At 47.3% G+C, this 26,680-nt stretch overlaps 1 protein-coding gene across 2 annotated transcripts in view; it reads right to left on the bottom strand.

Annotated features, from left to right (window-relative positions):
* Positions 1 to 26,680, bottom strand: part of dph1 (diphthamide biosynthesis 1) — a 683,707-nt gene that overhangs the window by 249,896 nt on the left and 407,131 nt on the right. The window lies entirely within an intron of this gene.

Here is a 26,680-nt window from a genome sequence, read left to right as displayed (position 1 = left end):
CTCACTCCGATCAATATGGGAAGGGGAAGAGGAGATAAAATAGTTAGCAGTTAGGAGATCCAGCTGGCCCCTGGCACAAGTGTTCAGCGAAACACTTGGGGATATGAAGTCCCAGGGTTAATGTCCAGCCTGGGCCAGGATATCCTGGTATCACGTGGGTCTCTCTGTGCCACTGGAAGGGTTGCGGGTTAAGGATAGAATCAGACTGCATGGCTAGTGATCTCTCTTTATCCTGGGAACGGGGAGAGTGCAGAGAACCTTACCTGTTCCTCGAGCTGGTGCCAACTCTCTGCAGTCTCTGAGAGGGCGAAGAGGGGCAACAGGAACATAAACTACTGGACCAGAAGCCTCGACTGGGAATGAGTTTAAATCCTGTTTAAAGTAGCTGGGGATTTCAAATTGTTGACTGCAAAGCTACTAGATGGTCATAAATAAAACATCTGGTTCACTAATGGCGTTTACAGAAAGAAATCTGCCATTTTATGCGATGGCAGACCCATAACAACGTGGTGAACTCTTCAGTGTCTCATGAAAAGGCTCAGCAAGTGGTTTAATTCAAAACCAACAAGTAATAAAGAAAATACATGCATCAAATGGAAGGATAGATAGATAGATAGATATAGATAGATAGATAGATAGATAGATAGATAGATAGATAGATAGATAGATAGATATATAGATAGATAGAGATAGATAGATGGATAGACAGACAGACAGACAGACAGACAGACAGACAGACAGACAGCATGGAAACAGACCCTTTTGCCCACTGAGTCCACGCCGACCATTGTTCACCCATTCACACTAGTTCTATGTTATCCCACTGTCTCATCTACTTATCAAACCCACACGCCTTTAGGGTGCAGGAGGAAACCGGAGCATCCGGAAGAAACCCATGTGGTCATTTTCCACACCTCGATGATTTGATCAAATTGAAGTCAAGTTTATTGTCTTATGCACAACACCATGAGATACAGGTAAATCGGAAACCTTGCTTGCAGCAGCATCACACGCACATACGTAGCTCCAGACAACACACCAAAATCATAAATGATGCATAAATTCTACAAGGCGGTGAAAAGAAACAGACTGTGCAAACAAAAACAAAACAGTAATGCAAAGTACACAATTAGAAAACAAGTTCATTATAGTGTAGGAGGTGGTCCATAATGTTTTGTGGTTGAGGTGGGGTTAGGATTGTGCAGGCCCATTCAACAACCTGATGGTTGTAGGAAAATAACTGTTCCTCAACCTGGTGGTGTGGGACTTGTCTGCTCTACCTCCTGCCCCCACCCACACATAGCCTCTCCCCCTGAAGAAACTCAAATAAAACTCAGATCTGAGTCCAAGTGTTGGTAACCTTCAAACACAATCCTACCACATGGAATGTAGATGGATGTGACCGAGCCTGGGTCAAGAGCTTGAGGCTTGACTGAGTCCTGGGAGTAGGGATGAAGGCTGGGTTTAGCTATGCAATAAGGTCGTACACTGCATTTGTTCTGATAAAAAACTGTACTGGATGTGTGCTGAAAACTCATGCTTAGGTTTAGTTTTATTATTGTCACATGTGTCGATGTACAGTGAAAAGCTTTTTATCGCAAACAGATAGGGGCTGCAGCATTAGAGTTGCTGCCTTACAGCACCAGTGGGATGGAAGCAGAAGCCTCCACATGGTGCATCCCGGGCAATGCTGACGACAGAAACTGTACCACAGCGACCGACTGAAGTAGCCAATTCTGCAACCACTGACCGTCAACCGTCACTGACCACCCGAAAGACGTGATATAGAAAATGGCCGGACACGAGGAAGAAGAAGACAGCACCAGAGACCCGAGTTCGATCCTGACTACGGGTGCTGTCCGTACGGAGATTGTACTTTCTCCCTGTGACCTTGTGAGTTTTCTCCAGGTGCTCTGGTTTCCTCCCACACTCCAAAGATGTACAGGTTTATGGGTGAATTAGCTTCTGTAAAATTGTAAATTGTGCCTAGTTTGTGTAGGATAGTGCTAGTGTGCGGGGATCGCTGGTCGGCGCAGACTCGGTGGGCTGAAGTGCCTGTTTCCACGCTGTATCACAAACCAAACTAAGATCAGATATATACGTAGATACAATTGGTTCAAACTCATGTTCAAAAGATCGAGCAAAAGGGAAGATACAAAGTGCAGAATCTAGTTCTCAGTATTGTAGTGCATCAGTGCCACAGACAAAGTCCAATGTCCTCAATCGGGTAGAGGTGAATCGGACAGTTCCCTAGCTTCTGGGAGCGGAAGGAGCAGGAATAGACAGACTCACACAATTAATTTCTCCTGCAGACAGTAAATCGCCCACAAAGTCTGATCCATAACTATTGCATTTTCTTTGAGATGCTTGTAATACGCCTCTCCGCTGTGTGATAAATAAGTAATCCTACAGAATTAACTCGTCTCATTTTATGTCTAAGATAGACACAAAATGCTGAAGTGGCTCAGGGGGACAGGCAGCATCTCTGGAGAGAAGGAATGGGCGACGTTTCGGGTGGAGACCCTTTATGTCTGCTGTACAATTACAGATTCCAAGTGACACCTCCACGCCAAATAAAGGAATTTGCCAGTTTTCCTTGCAAATAGCTCTGTTTCCGCAGCTGACGAGAACAGTTAAGGTTCCCTTTGAGCTGAAGTGATGATGATGTAGTGTGTTGGACCATGGGTCTGTTTGGTAGCAGGCCAGCGCAATGACGCATTGGTGGCAAACATTCGCGAGTTACACTGTGACCACTCCATCCACCGCTTTTATATGATAGCATTCAGCATGGGCCACCATTCGTTCCGAGCTACTCTGCTGGCTCTTTAGTTTGAAGAGATTACAGAGCGGTTTCATGTCTTGCATCATTAGCAGAGTTTCTTGCCCGCATCATTAGAGTTCCCTGACTTGTTTTGTTACGCATGCTCCATGATTTGTATCATTAAGGAGCTCCCTAACTTGTATCCTCACACACTTGGCGAAAATTTGAGAAAATGCTGGATATCTAAGAAGCAGAAAATACTGGAAATACTCAGCAGGTCGGGTTGCATCTGTGGGAAGGGAAACAGTGTTAACGTTTCACGTTTCACATTGAAGACCCTGTTGTTGTTGTACAGTTAGTTCCTGGCATCTTTTCACCAGAACGCTGCCTGGGCTAGTGGGTGTTCGCTACAAGGTTGGACAAACTCACATTGTTTTCTCTGGAATATTGGAGGTTGAGGGGAGACCTGATAGAAAGGTGTAAAATTATGATAGGCATAGATAGGGTAGACATTCAGAATCTTTTTCTCAGGATGGAAATGTCAAACACTAGAGGGCATAGTTTTAAGGTGAGAGGGGCACAGTTTAAAGGAGACGTCAGGGAATGTGATGTAAAGGGTGGTGGTAGAGGCATATACGATAGTGGTGTTTAAGAGGCTTCCAGATAGGCACATGGATCATGTGCAAGCAGAGGAAATCAGCTTTTCTTGGCAGCATGTTCAGCATAGATGTTGCGGGCCGAAGGGCCTATTCCGGTGCTGTACTGTTCAATGAAGATCGACACAAAATGCTGGAGTAACTCAGCAAGTCAGGCAGCATATCTGGAGAAAAGGAATAGGTGACGTTTCGAGTCTAGACACTTCTGCATACTGAGAGTGGTTCAGACTGAGAGAAGTGTCACAGTCTGAAGAAGGATCTCGACCCCAAACATCACTTCGCCAAAGACGCTGCCTGACCTACTAAATTCCTCCAGCATCGGTGTAAACCAGCAACCGCAGCTCTTTCCTCCAATGTTCTATATAATCACAGTTGTCTTCTGTAGCTCCAAGATATATTGTTGCAGATTTCCTAAATGCAGCACCATGTCTTGTGTCTTGACAAAGTCTCCTGGCACAACTCCAGCCTGTACACCACCACAGGAATCTTAAATGCAACTCCATAGCTCGAGGCATCTTTGGGCTTCCTGTGCAATTCCACGACTTCAGCATTTCGTGAAACCCAGTGCAGTTTCATGACTTACAGAGTCTACCAAAGACACAGGAGCTGGTCAGATTCAGATTCAGATTCAATTTTAATTGTCATTGTCAGTGTACAGTACAGAGACAACGAAATGCATTTAGCATCTCCCTGGAAGAGCGACATAGCAAATGATTTAAATAAATAATAATAAGTGATAATAAGTGTCCGGGGGGTGGGGGGGCGATTGGCAGTCACCGAGGTACGTTGTTGAGTAGAGTGACAGCCGCCGGGAAGAAGCTGTTCCTGGACCTGCTGGTTCGGCAACGGAGAGACCTGTAGCGCCTCCCGGATGGTAGGAGGGTAAACAGTCCATGGTTGGGGTGAGAGCAGTCCTTGGCGATGCTGAGCGCCCTCCGCAGATAACGCTTGCTTTGGACAGACTCAATGGAGGGGAGCGAGGAACCGGTGATGCGTTGGGCAATTTTCACCACCCTCTGCAATGCCTTCCGGTCGGAGACAGAGCAGTTGCCATACCATACTGTGATGCAGTTGGTAAGGATGCTCTCGATGGTGCAGCGGTAGAAGTTCACCAGGATCTGAGGAGACAGATGGACCTTCTTCAGTCTCCTCAGGAAGAAGAGACGCTGGTGAGCCTTCTTGATCAGAGTTGAGGTATTGTGGGTCCAAGAGAGGTCATCGGAGATGTTGACTCCCAGGAACCTGAAGCTAGAAACACGTTCCACCTCCGTCCCGTTAATGTGGATGGGGGTGTGCGTGCCGCCCCTGGACTTCCTGAAGTCTACAATGAGCTCCTTGGTCTTCTTGGAGTTAAGGGCCAGGTTGTTGTCAGCGCACCATGCTGCTAAGTGCTGGACCTCCTCCCTGTAGGCCGACTCATCGTTGTTGCTGATGAGGCCAATCACCGTTGTATCATCTGCATACTTGATGATGGTGTTAGTACCATGTACAGGTGTGCAGTCATAGGTGAAGAGGGAGTAGAGGAGGGGGCTCAGCACACAGCCCTGTGGAACGCCGGTGTTCAGGGTGAGGGTTGAAGAGGTGTGCTTGTCTAACCTAACAGACTGGGGTCTGTTGGTTAGAAAGTCCAGTATCCAGTTGCAGAGGGAGGGGTCGATGCCCAGGTTACCGAGTTTGGTGATCAGTTTTGATGGTATAATGGTGTTGAATGCTGAGCTGTAATCGATGAACAGCATTCTTACGTAAGTGTCTCTGTTGTCGAGGTGGGAGAGGGCGGAGTGAAGTGCCGTTGAGATGGCATCCTCCGTACTCCTGTTCTTGCGGTAGGCAAACTGATAGGGATCCAGTGTGGGGGGTAGGCAGCTTTTGAGGTGTGCCAGGACCAGCCTCTCGAAGCACTTGGTGATGATGGGGGTAAGTGCAACTGGGCGGAAGTCGTTGAGGCTTGCCGCAGTGGAGTGCTTTGGCACTGGCACGATGGAGGTGGTTTTAAGGCACGTGGGGACAACTGCTTGGGCAAGTGACAGGTTGAAGATGTCAGTCCAGACGTCTGTCAGCTGCGCAGCACAGGCCCTGAGCACGCGCCCGGGGATGCCGTCAGGGCCAGCAGCTTTACGTGCATTAGTCCTACTCAGTGCCACAAATACGTCGTAGGGGGTGAGTGTGAGGGGTTGGTGATCGGCAGGTAGCACAGCCTTGATGGCTGTCTCTAGATTGTCCCTGTCGAAGCGGCCATAGAAGTGGTTAAGCTCCTCAAGAAAGGAGGCGTCGTTGGATGTGGGGGTGGTGTTGGAGGGTCTGTAGTCCGTGATGGCCTGGATGCCTTGCCACATGCGTCGGGGGTCGGAGTTGTTGTTGAAGTGCTCCTCAATCCTGAGCTTATGGCAGTGCTTGGCCTTCTTGATGCCCCTCTTCAGGTTAGCCCTGGCTGAACTGTAGGCTCGAGCATCGCCTGACCTGAAAGCGGTGTCCCGTGCTTTCAGCAGTAGCCTGACCTCGCTGTTCATCCATGGCTTCTGATTCGGGAATATGGTCACCTGTTTGAGGGAGGTGACACTATTGATGGTGGAGTTTATAAAGTCCAGAACAGAGGATGTGTAGGAATCAATGTCCGTGTGGGAGTCAAGGGTGGCCTGGGCTGCAAACGCCTTCCAGTCAGTGTTTCCAAAACACTGCTGAAGTGTGAAGTCCGCTTCCTCTGACCAGACTTTAACTGTCCTCACAGTTGGTTTAACCCGTCTGATGAGTGGGGAGTACTTAGGGAGCAGGAACAATGAGACGTGATCAGACTGACCAAGGTGGGGGAGGGGGATGGCTTTGTAAGCTTCAGCCATGTTGGTGTAGACTTTGTCCAGTGTCTTGTCTACTCTAGTGGGGAAGGAGACATGTTGGTGGAATTTGGGGAGTACAGTCTTCAGGTTAGAGTGATTGAAGTCCCCCGCAACAATGAAGGCTGCCTCGGGGTTGTGCGTCTGTTGATTGCTAATGGCAGTATGCAGCTCTTTCATTGCAAGCTTGGCATTAGCATCAGGAGGGATATAGGCTGCAGTCACAACAGTGGAGGTGAACTCTCTGGACAGATAGAACGGTCTGCATCTAACCAAGAGGAACTCAAGGTTAGCTGAGCAGTGACTCTCGATGATGGTGGAGTCCGTGCACCATGCTTTATTTACATAAATGCACAGACCCCCACCTCTGGTCTTACCGGAGTCTGATGTCCTGTCCGCTCGGAGTAAATGACGCCCCGATAGCTGGATGGCGCTGTCAGGAACGTCAGTGTTGAGCCAAGTTTCCGTGAAGATCAGGATGTTGCAGTCCTTGATCCAGCTGTGGGAGGTGATCCTTAGCCGGAGTTCGTCCATTTTGTTTGCCAGTGAGCGCACGTTGGCGAGAAAAAGGCTAGGAATCGCTACCCTGTGTGGGGCTAGCTCTAACCTGGCCTTTAACCCACCTCTGCGTCCCCGGCGGTGTTTTCGTACGCGTCGCCGTCTGTTGGTGCTTCTGGTCGGCCGAGCTGGCTTGGTGCGCGCTGGTGTTCTGCCGCTCGGTTGCTCCGCGTCTGCGTCTCCGTGACTCCGCAGGCGTTCTTCAGCCCCGCGGCTCTGCTGATGGTCTCCAGCCCCGGGGCTTACCTGGCGTTCTCCAGCCCAGCGGGTCGGGTGGCGGTCTCCAGCTCCGCGGTGTTCTCCAGCTCCACGGGTCGGGTGGTGTTCTCCAGCTGCGAGGGTCAGGTGAGCTCCACGGGTCGGGTGGCGTTCTCCAGCTCCACGGGTCGGGTGGCGTTCTCCAGCTCCACGGGTCGGGTAGCGTTCTCCAGCTCCGGGACTCACCTGGCGTTCTCCAGCTCCACGGGTCGGTTGGGCGCCGCGGGTCGGGTGAGGGCCGCGGGTCGGTTGGGCGCCGCGGGTCGGGTGAGGGCCGCGGGTCGGGTGAGGGCCGCGGGTCGGTTGGCGTTCTCTGGTGGCGCTGGCGATGTCAACCAAGGTGGAATTGGGGCTGTGAGCTGGATGGAAAATCGACTGAAGCAATGACAAGATCAGCCCGATGGGAGATGAGAGCTAACAAAACGAGAGCAGCTTCTGAACACAATCCAGCGACTCGCCCCACAAAATGCGGGCATTTGTCCAGCGATTGTGCGCTGCACGGCCGTTTCTCCTCCTTCGACCCCCAGAATCAAGGCCATTGGAAACAAAATATGGGAGCCCCCCTCCCCGCCCGATGTCCTGTGCACACCTAGCTCAGCAAGAAACTTATAGCGAGAGGCAGAAGGGGGGGGGAGAGAATCAGCAAGAATAGAAAACCAGTGAGCAGAAACTGTCATCTCAAAATGCTCAGATTCCAGTAAAAAACATTGCCTAAGGTCCCACTGGGAGGATGGATTTGACTTTACAGTTTAGATTAGACCTCATTGCTCACCAATTATCATTCAATGCAGGCTAGGTTCCATGCAGGCAGCTTGTTATCACCCAGTCTCAGGCAAAACTATATAAACAGCTGGCACAGTAATGATGTGGTGGTCTGGCCCCTCTTCACTTGTAACGATGATGTATACGATTATAATATTTATTAAGTGCACCACTGGCTTCTAGTCATCAATTTGCTAAATATGCCGACGACAATGTGTGATCAATAGCAGTTGATCAATACCCGGCTAATATTTCCTTTTTTTTACCTAATCTATTGACAGGCTGTCCAGTTTGAGACCTTTGTTCTTTACCGTCCATCTAATTGGGAGAATTACATATTTCCCTTTGCCACTGGCACGGCTTTTGTTAGCTCACTTTAATTGGGATGTAGGGGTGGATGTGGATGGTACGAGGTCACTCTCACCTCAGACTCAGAAGGTGGAGGGTTTGAGCTCAAATCAAGGGACATGATTGAGCAGAGACACTACGCTGAAGAAAGGTCTTGACCCGAAACGTCACCCATTCCTTCTCTCCAGAGATACAAAAATACCTCATGACTTGGCCTGCACAGCCATCCGTGGCAATGAGTTCCACAGATTCACCACCCTTTTTGGCTTTGCACCATTATTGTTTTTTTTAAATATATACTGTCTGAAAAAGGGTCTTGACCAGAAACGTCAACCATTCCTTCTCTCCAGAGATGCTGCCTGTCCTGCTGAGTTACTCCAGCTTTTTGTATCTATCTTCGGTTTAAACCAGCATCTGCAGTTCCTTCCTACACTAAGCTGACACTTACTGATCACTGCAGTACTGATCACTGACAGAAGGTCAATCAGATGCCTGCACCATCCAATCCTATTAACAAATCAGTGAGTTAACAAAAGTATAAAAGCAAAGTGTTTACCTGGTTAACTAAGAAAATGCAATTGTGCATTTTACAATTTTTGGAGAAGGTATGAAAAACTAAACTGCACTAGGGGCAATTTACCATTTTACCGAAACCAATGAACCTACAGACGTGCAAGCAGAGGAGATGAGTTCCGTTTGGTGTCATGTTTGTCATAGACATTGTGGGCTGAAGGGCCTGTTTCTGCACTGTATCTTCTTTCTATGGTGCTGAGTGGGTTCATCATGTTCTGCTTTTATCCATTTTTATTGTAATATCTTTAAGGTCCCATCATTTGAACCGCCCAATGGGATCACCATCCATGGTTGGATGCCATCTTGAAAATGTCCTCGAAGATAAGACACAAAATGCTGGAGTAACTCAGCAGGACAGGCAGCAGCTCTGGAGAGAAGCAATGGGTGACGTTTGGGGTCGAGACCCTTCTTCAGACCCGAACCCGAACTTCTTCAGTGTCGACCAGAAACGCTACCCATTCCTTCTCTCCACAGATGCTGCCTGTCCCGCTGAGTTACTCCAACATTTTGTGTCTATCTGCGATTTAAACCAGCACCTGCAGTTCCTTCTTACACATTGAAGATGTTGTCACCTGACGTCATCCCTTGATTTGCCATATCCCCATGAGCTTGCCATTGTTTGCCTGCCATACGAGTACAGGCTCGAAGGGCCGAATGGCCTACTCCTGCACCTATTGTCTATTGTCTACTCTTGGAAATCCAGTTGAAAAACATTCTCTTTGTTACCTGTGTGGATGTTTCCTGATGTTTATCAAACCACCTTCCTCCTCCCACTCCTGCAGTCCCAATTAAAGAAAGTTAATTAAAAATAAAAGACAAACAATTTACGATATGGTGCTGCCCAGGTGGCTTTTCCGCAGGGTTGCTCTCAGGAATATGCTGGACATTAATATGCACCTCTGGAGCAATCCCAAAGGGTAATAACTCGCAGCCTGTCCTTTGCATTGTCACGCACCTCTCTCAGCCACACTCGCTTCTCTGGTCTATGTGACTTATTGCATTTTTTAACGCCCGACCATCAGAAGGAATCTAAAAACATAGATACGGGACCTCGACCATAAAGATCACAGGCTGCTCCTTATTTACAAGGCGCAGCTGTTATTAACATTTTATGGCTTTTCATTTGCAAATACAGTGGACAGCTTTGCAGGGAGACAAACAAGGATAAGATGAGGCTGTTAACCTAAATATAGACACATATGTTGCAGGTTTTATTGCACTTATCTGGAGGGAGCAGTCTATCAGCTGTAATTCAAGTTTTATTTCCACTGCTTTTTCAGACCACACAAAGTCGTGTGAGAAACTGTGAGAGAGTTGAGTGATTTAAATAATTCAAGTCTTCAAAATAGTAAGGGTCAGATGGTGGTGAAACTGCAGTTCATCTCCCATGGATATTCACTTCACATGGACAAGCAGGGAATAGAGGGATATGGATCACGTGCAGGCAGAGGAGATGTGATTTGACATCATGTTTGGCACAGACACTGTGGGCTGAATGGCCTGTTTCTGTGCTGTACCTTTCTACGCTCTGACAGATGATAAATGATACATTTTAAGTCAGCCCTGTCTTCAGCTGAAATGACCACTCTCTCCTGCAGATAAAAGAGCACCTACAATAAGGAGCATACTGAACTGACATATCGGATTAAGATTGGCATCTAGAATGCCTACTCCTCCATCCATTTCACTTATGCTTGAATAAAGGGGCTTGTAATTCAAAGCCTGGTGTTCAAATGTTGTTACAATATTGAAGGAGGCCATACACAGAAAAATTAGGTATATGGATCACATACAGGCAGATGAGGTTAGTTTAATGTGTAAGAAAGAACTGTAGATGCTGGTTTACACCGAAGGTAGACACAAAATGCTGGAGTATCTCAGTGGGACAGGCACCATCTCTGGAGAGAAGGAATGGGTGATGTTACCCTTTCCTTCTCTCCAGAGATGCTGCCTGTCCCACTGAGTTACTCCAGCATTTTGTGTCTACCATGAGATTAGTTTAACTTGCATCCCTGTTCAGCATGACTATTTTGGGCTATAGGGGCCCGTTCCTGTACTGTACTGTTTTATATTCTACTTTCATTAGCCTACCAAAGATTCTGACCCATGGGCCGTTTCAACATCCATGTTGGTCCACGCAACCTCCTGGTTAATTGGATTCTTTACCACGTCCGGTCCAACTGTACAGGCGCAAGTGTAGGAGCATAAACCAGTGTCCTGTTAACTCCGTGGTCCAGGAATTAAAAATGAATACACAGGGCACTGATTTGGGAACATATGGGATAGAGAGCAAATGGACGCTGATACCAATGGGTTTACACTTCCCTTTCTATCAGCTCTTCCTGCTTATTTCTTACAGCGTCACAGAGACAAACATCATGGGAACAGGCCCAGTGGTGCAGCGGTAGAGTTGCTGTCTTACAGCGCCAGAGACCTGGGGTTGATCCTGACTACGGGTGCTGTCTGTACGGAGTTTGTACGTTTTCCCTGTGACTGCGTGGGTTTTTCTCTGGGAGCTCCGGTTTCCTCCCACACTCCAAAGACGTACAGGTTTGTAGGTTAACTAGCTTTGCTAAATTGTAAATTGTCCCTAGTTTGCAGGAAAGTGCTAGTATACGGGTTATCGCTGGTCAGCGCAGACTCGGTGGGCTGAAGGCCTTGTTTTCACGCTGCATGTCCCTGCAGCTCACCAAGTCCATGCTAACCCATTTGTACTCATTTTATTCCCCACATGTTCCCATCAAGTTCCCCCAGATTCTGCCTGTCAGCTATACACCAGAGTTAATTTATCACAGCTAATTAATCAACCAATCCACATGCCTTGGGCAGGAGTAACTTGGAAAACCCACACGGTCACAGGGAGAAAGGGCAAACTCCAGAAATAGACCAGCAGAGGTCAGGATCAAACTCTAGTCAATGCAGATGTGAGGCAGCGACTCTATCAGTGTTTCAGATAACTGTCTGTCTGAATGAGTTGAGAATGAGCCATGAGAATGACTAAACGAGGAGTTTGTTTTCTGATTAGCCTAAAAGACTGAACCTTGTACGAACACCATTTTGAGTCCTGCACAAAACATGTTTTAAATCAGAATGAATCCAAATTTGGATGAAGGCAGGGAGAAAATATGGAGGCTAATGAAGGCAAGTGGATTTGGATGAATGTAATGATATCATGGGCCAGCCTCCAGTGAGAATGAATCTCCAGCAGTGAGTACAGTGAGTATGAGGGATGATTATCTCACTGCCTGCAAATTGACAATCCAGCCCTAATGCAGTGAGAATGGACGTACATGGCGATCAGCAATGGAAACATGGGGAGAGGCAGCTGGAGGATTTGCAATGAGCACCATGAGAAATACATTCAAACAGAGTTGGAAAAGTGTGTGGGAGTTATATTAATCACTACTTTCTAAATCTTAATCATTTTATTAATTAATGAACTGTTGCATGGCCAGAACATTCGCAGCTTAAAGAATACATCATAAAGAATGAATGTTAACAATTTTTTTAATCTCCTTACCAACCTTGGTTTGGGATCATAGCCTTTGGCAGGTCTGAGGTGTGTAGAGGACACAAATTGGCCCCACATGGTGGCGTATTCCTGACAAAAAGCAGTTGCTTCATCTCTTCGCAGATGAGAGCATCAATGACAGTCCCCATTTAGTTTAGTTTAGAGTCAGTCATAGTCACAGAGTGATACAGTGTGAAAACAGGCCCTTCGGCCCAACTCACTCACGTCCCAGCCACACCAGTCCCACCTGCCTGCACTTGGTCCATATCCCTGCAAACCTGTCCGATCCGTGTAGATACAGCGTGGAAACAGACTCTTTGGCCCACGAGTCCACACCGACCATTGATTCCCCGTTCACACCAGTTCTATGTTATTCCACTTTCTCATCCACTCCCTACACACACTAGAGACATTTTACAGAGGCTAATTAACCGACAAACCCGCATGTCTTTGGGATGTGGGAATAAGCCAGATCACCTGGAGGAAACCCATTAACGTGCAAACTCCATATAGACAGCACCCAAGGTCAGGTTCAAACCGGGGTCTCTGGCACTGAGGCAGCAGCTCTACCAGCTGCGCCGCTGTTAGTACACACTTCCACATGAACTTGAACTAGGCCTGCTGGGCTGTTGAGAGTCAACCACATAGAAACATAGAAATTAGGTGCAGGAGTAGGCCATTCGGCCCTTCGAGCCTGCACCACCATTCAATATGATCATGGCTGATCATCCAACTCAGTATCCCGTACCTGCCTTCTCTCCATACCCTCTGATCCCTTTAGCCACAAGGGCCACATCTAACTCACAAACTCACATTGGTGGGTCTGGAGTCAATAGATGTCAAGATAAATGAATCTCTTGTGCCTGTGCATGATCCATATCCCTCCTTTCCCTGCATATCCATGTGTCCATCTAAAAGCCTCTTTAACACCAATAGCAAGTCTGCCCCCACCACCATCCCTGGCAGCCTGTTCCCGGCACCCACCATTCTCTGTGTAAAAAACTAGCAACGCATAGCTCCTTCAAACTTTGTCGCTTTCATCTTAAAGTTTTGCCCTTTATCTTTGACATGTCCTTGCTAGGAAAAAGGTTCTTACTGTCTACCACGTCTCGACCTCTCACGATTTGATATACTTCTGTCAGGTCTTCCCTCACCTCCAGTGTTCCAGAGAAAACAATCCAACGTCTACCCAACCATTCCTTATAGCTTTTAAAAGATGCTGCTTAATGTACCTTCTGGAATCTGAAAAATGGGAGTTGATCTTATTGGAACATCAACAACTCTAAGAAGGCTTGACAGGGTAGATATTGCCTGGGTCACAGAGTCATGCAGCATAGAAACAGGCCCTTCGACCCAACTTGCCCAAGCCAACCATCATGCCTCATCTGCACTTGCGATTCGGGTCGAGACCCTTCTTCAGCCTGAAGAAGGGTCCCGACCTGAAATGTCTCCCATCCTTTTGCTCCAGAGATGCTGCCTGACCAGCTGAGTTATTCCACCACTTTGTGTCTATCTTCAGTATATACCAACCACATAGAAAATAGGCCACTTGGGCCTTCAAGCCAGCACCCTCATTCAATATGATCATGGCTGATCATCCAAAATCAGTACCCCGTTCCTGCTTTTTCCCCTCTATCCCTTGATTCCGTTAGCCCTAAGAGCTAAATCTAACTCGTGAAAACACCCAGTGAATTGGCCTGCACTGTCTTCTGCGGCAGTAAATTCCACAGATTCACACAACTCTCTGGGTGAAGACATTTTTCCTCATCTCAGTCTTAAATGGCCGACCCCTTATTCTTAAACTATGACCCCTAGTTCTGGACTCCCCCAACATCGGAATCATTTTTCCTGCATCAAGCCTGTCCAATCCCTTAAGAATTTTATATGTTTCTATATTTGCATCTGCAGTTCCTTTCTACACCACTGACAAAGTCTCGACTCCTGGTGGGAGGCAAATACAGTTGAGGGAAGTAAACCATTCCATTAGTGATGGGAGTGGAAGCATTGGGGATGGGATCAATGTATCGTTAGCGTCTCTGCTGTTGGAATAACTGTGTGAGGCCAGGGTTTCAGCAGCTCCAATCCCAGGCTGCAATGTGGAAATTGCTAAGCACACAATGTCTTGGAGCCAATTGATATGTTCACAGCAAACATGTGCTGCCCACTCCAAACTGCCAGGAGTTAAATCCAGATGGCCTCCGACTGTAAAGGTACAAATGAAATATCTAATCACGACTGAAGAGATGAGAGGAATCTATCCTAAAGAATGTATTTTCCTATCCAGATTGCTTTATTTCTATTCCATTTTCTCCCATCCTACATATCCAATGACCACACTGTTTCTAAAACTCTAGATTGGAGCGAGCACTGAGTTTGGCTTTCAATTGTTCTGTGCCATTCATGATGAAAGATGGGTCAAGCCAACAGTTTAGACTGGAGCATATAAAACTTAGCTGACGTGCAGTAAACCAGCGTGGCTTCCACTGCCGAAGGTGTCTTCTTTCAGATGGGATGTTAAATCCAGGCACTGCCGCCTTCGCAAGTGGACATAAAATAGCCCAGGGTACTATTTCAAAAATGGGCAGGAGAATCCTCCTCAAAATTGACATTGCAAGAGGCGCAGCTGGTAGAGCAGTTGCCTCACACAGCCAGGAAGCCGGGTTTGATCCTGACCTCGGGAGCTGTCTGTGTGAAGTTTGCACGATATCCCTGTGAATGCTTGGGCCTCCCTCAGGTGCTCCGGTTTTTTCCATCCCAAAGACGCACGGGTTTGTAGGTTAATTGACCTCTGAAAAATTGCCCCTAATGTGTAGGGAGTGGATGAAAAAGTGGGATAACATAGAAGCGTTTGAACGGGCGATCGATGGTTGGCGTGTACTCGGTGGGCTGGAGGATCTGTTTTATTGATGTGTCTCTAAAAAAAAATCCTCAATTCACATCACTAAAGCACAAAATCGGATCATCTTCACACTGCTCTCTGTGGGAACTTGCCGGGCACTTATTGATACTTTGGTATCTACATGCAAATTGCGGCCAATTTTAATGTATTTCATGGGCAATTGGTGCAGTCCTGCCTACAGCATGCACATAAAACTGATTTTAATAAACACCATTAAATCTCAAAACCATGCAAATGTCTTAATTAGAATGGGTTTCAGAGTTCAGTAACCTGTGCTCCCATTTTGTTTTAATAATAAGTGTGGGATCGATAAGATGCAAATGAAAGCGATGTCCTGCATCTGTAAAGGTTTCCATGGTGGCGCAGCAGGTAGAGCTGCTGCCTGGCAGCACCAAAGACCCGGGTTCCATCCTAACCTCAGATGCTGTCTGTGTAGAGTTTACACGTTCTCCCTATGACCCTGTGGGCTTCCTCCGGTATCCTCTCACATCACAATGGTGTGCGGGATAGTGGGTCAACTGGACCCTGTGACATTGCCTCTAGTGTGTGTGTGTGGGGGGGAGGTGTAATGCAAATGTGGGATAAGACAGAACGAGTGTGAACGGGTTATGAGTGATTGGCGTGTAGACGGTGGGCCAATGGGCCTGTTTCCATGCTGTATTTTTCAATCAATCATTTTAATTTTCTGCAGAAATCTCTCCTGCATGAAACTTCCCAATTCCCACTTACAATTAAACGACAAAAAATATATATATGTTTCACTTCCGAGGTTCTTTCCCCAAACAAATGCTTCTCGAAGCATAGTTCCCCAATGTTCCAACAACCAATTAGCCTGCCGTCTCCTCGCTGGGCGTAAACTTCCTTGATATACAGTGTGTAGCAATTACTTGTTCCAGTAATATAACACTGGGCCAGTCCAAAATCAGCACCTTCACGAATTTTAATGTGACACCAAAGCCACTTAAAAACATAAAGCCATTAATGTGATGGATGGCAAACAAGAGAAGTACAGCTGGAAAGGTTCTGGTGTATTTTAACCTTCACAAGGCGACTGGGGATTGAGCTGAATCTTACTGTTACCAAAGTTCTGGTTGTCACCAAAAACCCGCTGAAGATTTCAATTGTAGTGGCATTTTCAGAAAGTCGGGAGGGGTGGAGGGGGAGTTATCTATCAGCAAAATAGTCACCACTTCATTCAGCAACGCACCCTGGCAACATTTAACATTTTAGGCGGACAGAACATGTGGAATGAGGGAGGAAAGGAAGGGAATAACAAAATGAAAAGGAAAAAAGGAAAGGAAAGTTTTCATATAAAGCATGTTTTTTATATACAGTTTTGTAAGCAAGAAATTAAGCAATTTATACACAGCAGGCTCCACAAACAGTGGAAACAAAGAACTGCAGATGCTGCTTTATACTAAAAATAGACACAGTGCTGGAGTAACTCAGCGGGCCAGGCAGTGTCTCTGGAGAAAAAGGATGGGTGACGTTCTGTGTCGGGAAGAAGTGTTTCCAGAGATGCCGCCTGACCCGCTGAGTTACTCCAGCAATTTGTGTTCACTAATGTAGGATCATTAAGGGGTAAATGTTGGCCAAGTGCAGGGTAGCAATATTGGTAGCGATGGACACTTGATGGTTGGCATGGACATGGTGGGCCGAAGGGCCTGTTTGTGACTATTGCAGGCCAGGATTCTCCCTCCACCTCCCGGGATTACTCCCCACCGTTTACTGATGCCCATGAACCAGGTGCAGATGGGGAGGTCCCAGAACACCCTGGATGGCATTGGTGAGGACTGGCACTGTGAGGATGCCAAGCACCTGAATGCCCACGAAAACTTTGACAGAAGGCAAGGCCCTATCCACACCTCCACTGGCAATGAAAATCATGAGACAAACTTAATACTTAATACTCGGGTGCTGTCTGTGTGGAGTTTGCACGTTACTCCTGTGACCACATGGGTTTCCTTCAGATACTCCGGTTTCCTCCCACATCCCAAAGATGTTTGGGCTTGTAAGTTAGTTGGCCTTTTTTAAATTGGCACTAGTGTGTAGGGTATGGATGTGAAAGTGGAATAACATAGAACTAGTGTGAACAGCTCAGTATGGACTCGGAGTGCCTGTTTCTATGCTGTACCTTTCAATCAATCAATCAATCAATCAATCAATCAATCAATCAATCAATCAATCAATCAATCAATCAATCAATCAATCAATCATAAAATTATTAAAATATTAAAATATTAAAAAATAATTTATAAATTAAAAACTATTTAAAATGTAAAAATTAATTAAAAACATAAACGATTAAGAGCAGCAAACTAAAATGAATAAACTTAAGAAGGAAGGAATTTATCTTCCCCTCTCTTTCTCCTCTTGCTTCCATCATCCTTTGACCTGTAATTACCGTCAAAATTAAAAGAATCGCAGATCTGAGCGGTGTCACTGACAGGGAGTTATTGAGTCAGAGTTATTCAGCGCAGAAACTGGCCATTCGGACCAACTCACCCGTGCTAAGCCAGGTACCATCTTGAGCTAGTCCCGTTTACCTGCATATGGCCCATATCCCTCCACCTTTCCTAACCATGAACCTGTCCTAATGTTTTTTTACACATAGTAGCAGTTTCTGCTCTTACCACTTCCTCTGAAAAACGTTCCCCTGAGGTCCCTTTTAAATCTTTCTCCTCTCCCCATAAACCTATGCCCTCTAGTTTTTGACTCAAAAGACTTAATGGCGAGCAAGTGACAAATTCAGCGTTTGACAGTTTACTGCTGTTCGTGTGTTCAAAAGTGCCAGTATTAGCCAGTGCGATTGAGCTGAATGTTTTTTTATCGTTGTCAGTAGAGGGGATAAGTATTGTCCAGGGCAGTTGTTCTTCTTCATAGCTGTGCTTTGTGTACATGTGAGAGGGCTGCTTGCGCAATGGACAATGAAATAGCCAAACTAAAGGTGGTGCAGCGGTAGAGTTGCTGCCTTACAGCGCCAGAGACCCGGTTCGATCCTGACTACGGGTGCTGTCTGTATGGAGTTTGCATGTTCTCCCTCTGGGTTTTGTCCGGGAGCTCCGGTTTCCTCCCACACTACAAAGATGTACAGGTTTGTAGGTTAATTGGCTTGGTCTAATTGTCAATTGTCCCTAGTGTGTATAGGGCAGCGTTAGGTTGCGGGGATTGCTGGTCGGCGCAGACTCGCTGTTTCTGCGCTGTATCTCTAAACTAAACTAAACTAAAAAAAGTTCAGTTAAAAGATCATCGACTTGAACCGTTTACTTTGTTTTCTATCTCTGCAGGTGCTGACTGACCTGCTGAGTGCTGCCATCATTTTCTATTTCATCATAGCACTGTTAATTTCATGGCTATCAGTGTTGCCTTGGAGACGGGGGGAAGCTGGACTCCATTGTATTCATGCAAGTCTGTGCTATTGGCATCAAAGTAAATGACTGAGACAATTTTTAACATTCGGCCCAACTTGCTTTATTTACTGTGGAGAAGCCTCGCACCTCAGCCAGACAACACAAACAACTAAAGGACACAAACTTAGCAGGTCAGGCGGCATCTCTGCCACCTCTTCCATGGCCAACACTAGACCATTGTGGGCTCCACCTTTCCTGATTCATTGGATTTTTACTGTACCTTTTCAAAGCTCTAGTTACCCTCTCCCCTAACTCTCAGTCTGAAGAAGAGTCTCGACCAGAAACATCACCTATTCCTTTCCTCCAAAGATGTTGTTTCACCTGCTGCGTCACTCCAGCATTTTGTGACTATCTCTGGAGAACGTGGATAAGTGACGTCTCAGGTCGAGACCCAAATTGTCCCGTGTCCATGTTCTCCAGAGATGCTGCCAGCACACTGCGCCCTTTGTGTATTAACCAGCATCTGGACATCCGGTGGCGCTGTTGCTAGCTGCCTCCGCCCACGGTCTGGCTGTCTTTTTTAATTTTGTCATGTTTAGTGTGTTTTTTTAATTTTTTTGTTTTTTTCCGATATTTTATGTGGGGGGATGCGGGTAGGGTAAGGGGGAAACCGTCCTCAGTCGCTTCCTGGCGAGGATGCGGCTATTATCCGAGTCGCTTGACTGCGTAAGGATGCCATGCTTTCTTCTTTAAACACTCTAACAGAAGTGGGGACAGGTGGAAATCAAATTCGCTGTTCAGAACGTTGCTCATCAAAGTTACAGACACTTGAAATAAATCAGAACCCAGTCTTACTGACATTAATAAATCCATTACAGTCGCATTCACACATATTCTGGTGTTTTCTATTTGTTAGAATTGACTTTGTTATCTCCAAAGCTCACTACCGATAACCTTGATTTAATTTGTCACCAAACGCCTGTAGAAATCTTTCCCAAAATGCTTGATATTATTACACTTGATCTCCTCCCTGAGCACTCCATTTCAAATACTTCACACAAATATTAATCGATACAGCGCAGCACGAACAGCACAGAGGTCGGCTGCTTTGTTCAACACATGGTGCTGCTTATGGTGCTGCTTATTCTCCACATGAGCCACCTCCCATTTTGCCATCTCATCCTGTCATCGTTGATGTCTTCACTGAAGCTTACAACAGGGTGGGTCTTCTTCCCATCTGACAATGAAGGACGTAAGCTGTGGTCACAGTTTCTGCGCTGGGAGGAGGTGAGGAGCCAGGGGTTGCATTTTATCGCAGATATACGATGGTGGCATTTTAGAGACTCTTGGACAGCCACTGATATACAAGGAATGGAAGGTATATGGAATATTTGAAGACAAATAAAGGTTCATCATAAGGTCATAAATGTAATAGGACTTAGAATTAGGCACATCAAGTCTACTCCGCTATTCATTCATGGCTGATCTATCTCTCCCTCCTAACCCCATTCTCCTGCCTTCTCCCCATAACCTCTGACACCCGTTATAATCAAGAATTTATCTAAGAGATCTCGGCACAGACATTGCGAGCTGAAGGGCCTGTGCTGGCGATATGGACCTGGGAGAGGACACTGACATTGGTTCCTTCATCCTTTCAATGAACTACTGCTCTTTGATGACCTCGTTGCTCGGGTCTATATGGACCATTCCCAATATCTTGGGAGCCCTTGGGAGCTCTTGGCCAAGGCAGACATTGATTACAAAATTCATCATTCCCTCCGATGTGCCAGATCGCCGTTGATTGAGGAACAGGGTGCTTGAAGACCAGAAGCTCAGACCTGGCACAAGATTTATACTCGACGGGGCAAAAGCAATCCTTGTCCTCCATTTCGGAGTACTTACTGCAGGCGCCTCAAAGTCCCAGGAAATAAACCACCAACGCTGTCTCCACATCAAGTTCATTGGAAGGGTGGGGAAACCAATGTCAGTGTCCTCCCCCAGACCACACCTCCAGCACGGAGGCCCTAGCTCACGCGACTCATGTTGGCCAGGCCATGATGTTTCCATGCCCAACCCCAGACTCCCAAAACAACTCTACTCTGAGCTCTGTCGCAGGAATGGATTATCAAGGGGGACAGAGGAAACGACTAAAGGAGTACTCAAAACTTCCTTTAATAAATGCAATCCCCTCATGATCTCCTGGGAATCTCAAGCCCAAGAATCTCAACAGAGGAGCAAGAGTAGCTGGGGTGGGATTGACAATCTCGATTTTGTGCGGTGGCAGGCAGTTGATAGGAATGTTCGTTGAACATTCGGAGGGAGAGATAGATCAGCCATGATAGAATGGCGGAGTAGATTTGATGGGCCGAATGGCCTAATTCTACTCCGATCACTTATGACCTTATGAACATTCGTAACTCTGTCCGCACCAAAATGTGGCGACACATGTGGACTGCCTGGGTGGGGTCTGTGACATGATTTTACCGGGTTGTAGGCAAAACAAAGCATTTCACCGTACCTAGGTCCATGTGACAATAAAGTATTGTTGAATTGGATTTGAGTGTCGGAAGCCTTGTGTAAGTGGCAGAAGGAGCGCACGGACTCACAAACTACCACCCCCCCACCGCCAGCCATCACACTGTGGAGATATCTGCAGTTCCCACATTGGAATCGTCAGTGTCCTGTGAAGCCCCAGCCCTGCGGCCTGTCAGTCAACCTCCTGCTCAAGGCACTGCCTCAGGAGAGGATGTCTCTGTATCACCTGAGAGCACGAGTCAGAGTTGCTGGTGGTGGTGGCTCCTGAAGGGATGTAAAGCCACAATCATTTCATTCAGAGGTGAGAGTGCCACCCATTGAGCCATGACTGTGCTGCCCCACTAATAGGTGGTTAGCAGATGTAGTGAGGATGACTGGCACTCTGGGAGTTGATCAAACAGGACGAGCAGGGTGTCGGAGACGTTAGCTGACTTCACACAAACAACACACTGCGGATGTGGCACCTATAGGATAACAAGGCACACTGATCCACTCTTCACCATATGTGGCTGTTGAGGAAAGCTTGTGACAAATGGCCTCCATTGGTTTCCTGAAGGAAAGGTGGGCATCCTCTGCGAATTGACAAAGAGGCGATGTTAGCTGGGTTTGGGGGGGGGGGGGGGGGGGGGTGGAGGGTGGAGGTGAGAGTTAGGCGGATTTAATCTGCAACAGCAAGAAAGACACCTATATTACATGGTGAGGTGCAGGACCACTTCACCACACTGACTACAGCAGCTCACAAAGACGGAATTGAGTTGAAAGATACAGGAATGGAAAGATGCAGCATGGATACAGGCCCTTTGACCCACTGAGTCCACGCCAACCATCGATCACCCATTCACATGAGTTCTATGTTAACTCACTTTCTCGTCCAATTTACGGAGGGAAACGTACAAACCCGCACACCTTTGGAATGTCGGAGGAATGAGGAATATACGCACACGGAGGAAACCCATGCAGTCACAGGGAGAATGTGTAAACTTCACATAGACAGCACCTGAAGTCAGGATCAAACCTGGGTAATCTGGCACTGTGAAGCAGCAGCTTAACCAGACGTGCCACTGTGCTGCCCTCCCATCCTATTCAAGGGCATCAAATGTCAACCTTGCCTAACTTGACATATTGCATATGGGAATAATAGAGAGAACACCTTGTTCTTGTGAAAATAGCACAATTAGTTCTTTCATCTCATCGTACACTCCCATCCATAGCGTCCTTAACACCTTGCTTGACTCTTCTGGGAACAGTTTGAGTGCACCCTACCTGAACAGGGAGTTCAGCAACATTAACAATTTGTGTGTCAACCTAGATTACATGCTCTTGTCTCAGTCCAGCTGAATACAAGCATCCAACTCAGAAACAAGTGCTATCAAATTACCTCAACTGAGACGTATAGATTGGAAAACTGTACAAAAAAAATGTGATTCTCTGCTCAGGCAAAATAATCAAAGGCTAGTCTTTCAGATATCTGCCAAATTTCGTTTCAATAAATCTGAAACTAGAGGTCATAAATGAAAATTTTAAGAGCTGGAGGAACTCAGCAGGTTAGGCAGCATCTGTGGAGGGAAGGCACGGGTATGTTCCTATTGCCAAATGCAATCTGATACTTTTTATGGATCCTGGCTTCAAGATTCTCACATCTGCAGTTCCATGTATCATCATGAATGCAAGTTGCTTTTCAATAAATCAACACTGGTTCACATATTGGGCGGCACAATGGGGCAACATGTAGAGCTGCTGCCTCACAGCACCAGAGAACAGGGTTTGAACCTGACCTTGGGTGCTGTCTGTGTGGAGTTTGCACATTATCCTTGTAAACGTGTGTGAGTTTGCCGGGTGCTCTGGTTTTCTCCCACATCCCAAAGACAGTGCTGGTTTGCAGGTTAATTGGCCCTCTGTAAATTGCTCCTAGTGTGTAGGGAATGGATGCGAAAGTGGGATAACATAGAAGTACTGTAAACGGGTGATCAATGGTCGGCGTGAGCTCGGAGGGCCGAAGGGCCTGTTTTCATGCTTAATCTTTCAATCAAAAAAATATGAACACTGCCACAGAAAGTGATTGAGGACAATAGCTTCGAAGGCTTCAAAAGGAATTTATATGAGGATAGAAAGATGCTGAACGCCGAGAGGAATATGGAATAGGTGTTTGTAGTGATTCTGGGCAGTGTACTCTGTACAATTCCACGTAATTTTACCCAGAGCTGTAAAAAGAACACAGCAAGTGTTGATTCCTGTTCACAGTTGCAATCTGAAACTATTTATGGATCCTGGCTTCAAATCCCAATCCACTGTCAAGTCAAGAAGGTCAAGAGTGTTTAATTGCCGTACGCAGTGGGAATGGAGCAATGGAATTCTCATATGCTGCAACTTCACAGGCAAATTAATGTAGTAATACAACAAAAATATACACGATAAACAATAATGCTACAGATTATCAGTTAGTACACAAAGCGTTGGAATAACTCAGTGGGTCAGGCAGTATCCGTGGAGGGTAATGGATCTGAGACGTTTTGGGTCGGGACCCTTCTTCAGGCCTTCCGTAGATGCTGCCTGACCCGCTGAGTTGTCCAGTGCTTTGCTCAAGATTCCAGCATCTGCAGTTCCTTGTATCTCCAAATTATCAGTTATAGTAGACTCACACTAGGAAATGCAAATGCTATTTTACAAAAAAAAACAAAACCACTGGTGTAACTCAGCAGGTCAGGCAGCACCTCTGGAGGACATGGAGAGGGTCAGTATGATTTTTTCAGACTGGTATGCTGGTTATACTAAGTAACCCGACCATAAAAGTGCAAACTGAAATGTGTGGTGTAAAGTTAAACAAAGTCCACTGTAGTTTGGTGCTGAGCTCGGCTCGCCGATGGTTGATGTGAGGAAGTTGTTCTTGAACCTGGTTCTCAGGCTCCTTCTTCCTGAGATGAGAGCGTTGCCAGAGTGGTGTGGGAGGGGTGATATCCGCTGCCCTCTTGAGCTAGCACTTCCAGTAGATCCCTTGGATGGTAGGAAGGCCAAATCCCACGACGGGGCGCATGATGAAAATCAAAACTGGTATCACCCTCTGATACCACCAGCTCCCCTTAGGGCAGCTGCAATACCTGGGGACAGGTGGCTTTTCCCTTTCCTCTTCATCTTGACAGCAGACGTCACCAGCCGGTAGAAGTTATATCAATGGAGCAGCAATTGGAAGCTGCTTTTGGGCGCTGGCTATGTAACAAACTGGCTGCCTCCTTTACTACATTACAGGAGCATCTCTATTTCACAATCACTTAATTGTCTCTAAAGTGCTTTCTGACATCTTGAAGGTACTGTGTGAGGCACCGTGGAAGTGGGAAGTTTTTCTTTTATCAAGTTATAATTTACAGAGCAGCTGTCAGCGATAATAACCAGCGAGTTGACGGGTTGTTGCACAAATTGAACTGTGCTGCTACGTATATGTCCTTTGGGAAAGGAGTCCTGCCTTGGTCGGCCTCCAGAACGGTGCTAATCTGCCTGACTCGGAGCTGCCCTCTGAAGCAGCCCGGCAAGTGACCCAGTCGTATCGACCACGGAGCAGCAGTGAATATTGGCCCCAGCGGTTCATCCCCACATCCCAAAAACAAATCAAAAATAAATAACATGCCGGAACAGCTGCATTCAGAGATGGACTGCTGTTGCTGCATTATAAAACAATCTGCCGCTGGAAATAAGCAGCAAAACTAATTTGTTCCACTAAAAAGTAAAGGATATTGAAGCTGGCGGATTAGTTCTGGGTTATCATTTTTAATTATCATGTATTTATTTTCAGCTCCTGTCCCACTGGTGCCCAGAGAGCCATCACACATTGGCTGTGATGACTTCCATCCTCCCTTCCTGTCATTGTATTTAATTGTGCTCTGATATTGGTTTATGTCACGCGGGACGCGGTGTTCAGCGTGAGAGCTCGGGCAGTCTGCAGGTTGGAACCCGCGGGAGGTCTCCACACTCTGCCATCTTGCCTGCGAGTGGCATGTCCCTCAGTCAGCTCAGATTAGATCAGCTCGTCACACTCTCAAGCCCCACACCAACCTCCTTAGAAGGCATCATAAGATCATGTCATAGGAGTAGAATTAGGCCATTCGGCCCATCAAGTCTACTCCGCCATTCAATCATGGCTGATCTTTCTTTCCCTCTCAACCCCATTCTCCTGCCTTCTCCATGTAACCTTTGACTCCCTTACTAATCAAGAATCTGTCAATCTGCACCTGAAAAGTCCCCAATGACTTGGCCCCCCACAGCCTTCTGGGATGTTTGGCATGTCCCTGACTTACTTCACCAACTTCTACTGATGTGCCGTTGGTCGGCCCTGTCTATGCCTGACATTGAGCCTGGTTCATCTGCTGCAGAGGGAGGCCGCCGAGCCCGGCCCCTGTTCACCCCGTGGGCCGGAGTGGAGGGGAGGGAATTTGACGGAGGGCCGGCAAGCAGACTGGCTGTGGCAGGCAGTGCAGTGCCGCGGCGCTTGAGTGGGCCGCTGGAGGCACCGCAGCAGCCTGGGCTCGGTTGAATCGGGCACCGGTCCAAAAGGACTAGCCAGTGGACTGGACATGGCCGGCAGGAGCACAGAGCGGTGGAAAACACCAACAGCCACACTTGGCCAGGCCGACCCTGCAACGCTGCCAGGACAACGGGGTATCATGGTCAGGTTATGAACACCACACCTAGGACTTGTACAATGTACATCTGGTGACTCAGTGCGGAATGGTACCATTCGGCGCCGCCGTTTGGGCGCCTTCGTTTCGGGGTGTTAGAGTTAAGGTTAGGGTGTTAGAGTTAAGGCTCCGTCTGAACATCTCTCACCTGCCACTTGCCGGCCTTGCTCATGTCAGCCGCTTGCCGCAAATCCTTACATTCCGACAGCCGAGTAACCTCAATTGGTCCCTCGATTGCGCTGTTGGAATTTAAGGATGAGTGAGACATCCTTGAAGCCATCCTCGTCCCCAGCTGTAGGACGCTCCCCCCCCTCACCAAACCTCGCCTGAAGCCGTCACCCTTTCCCGGCTGCAGAAGGCAACAAGAGACGCAACAAGAAAGAATATACTGGATAAATCTCATCTTTAACGTTTAAATTGTTGTTATATTTTAAGAGTTATTCAACGTTTAACCTTTAATAAACCCCTTTTCCACTTGCCGTGCCCATAAGCTGCACCTGCGCAGTAATACTTGCGTGTTCTACGTCACAATGGGAACACAATGGGCGGGAATGGCTGCGCCGCCGGTGAGTCGCTAAGAGTGGATGGGGGGGGGGGGGGGGGTAGGACAATGGCCGGAGTGGGGGGATCGGGGACGTCACAACGGGAACTCGTCAGCCGCGCCTGCGCAGTTAGGGTCTATGGGTGAGTGGTGGAATATTGCGTTGGGGAATGGGTTGCGTTGGGGGACCAGGCCTCCCATGTGACTGGGGTCAACGGGTCCCACTTAGTCTAGAATGACAATAAAACCCGAGGGCCCGACCGCCAGGTGCGGGAGCCAAGATCGCCCCGGCAACGGAAGGCTGGAGGCCCCCGACGGCGGGAGAACAAAGAAGGGAAGGAGATTGAATTTGTTTTGCCTTCCATCACAGTGAGGAATGTGTGGGAGTCACGGTGGTGGATGTTTATGGTAAAACATTATTTGGGTGTCTTGT

The sequence above is a fragment of the Amblyraja radiata genome, chromosome 28 (genome assembly GCF_010909765.2).
Source record: "Amblyraja radiata isolate CabotCenter1 chromosome 28, sAmbRad1.1.pri, whole genome shotgun sequence".
NCBI classification, from domain to species: domain Eukaryota; kingdom Metazoa; phylum Chordata; class Chondrichthyes; order Rajiformes; family Rajidae; genus Amblyraja; species Amblyraja radiata.
Note: the sequence above shows the minus strand (reverse complement) of the source record. Positions and strands in the feature narration are given on the sequence as shown.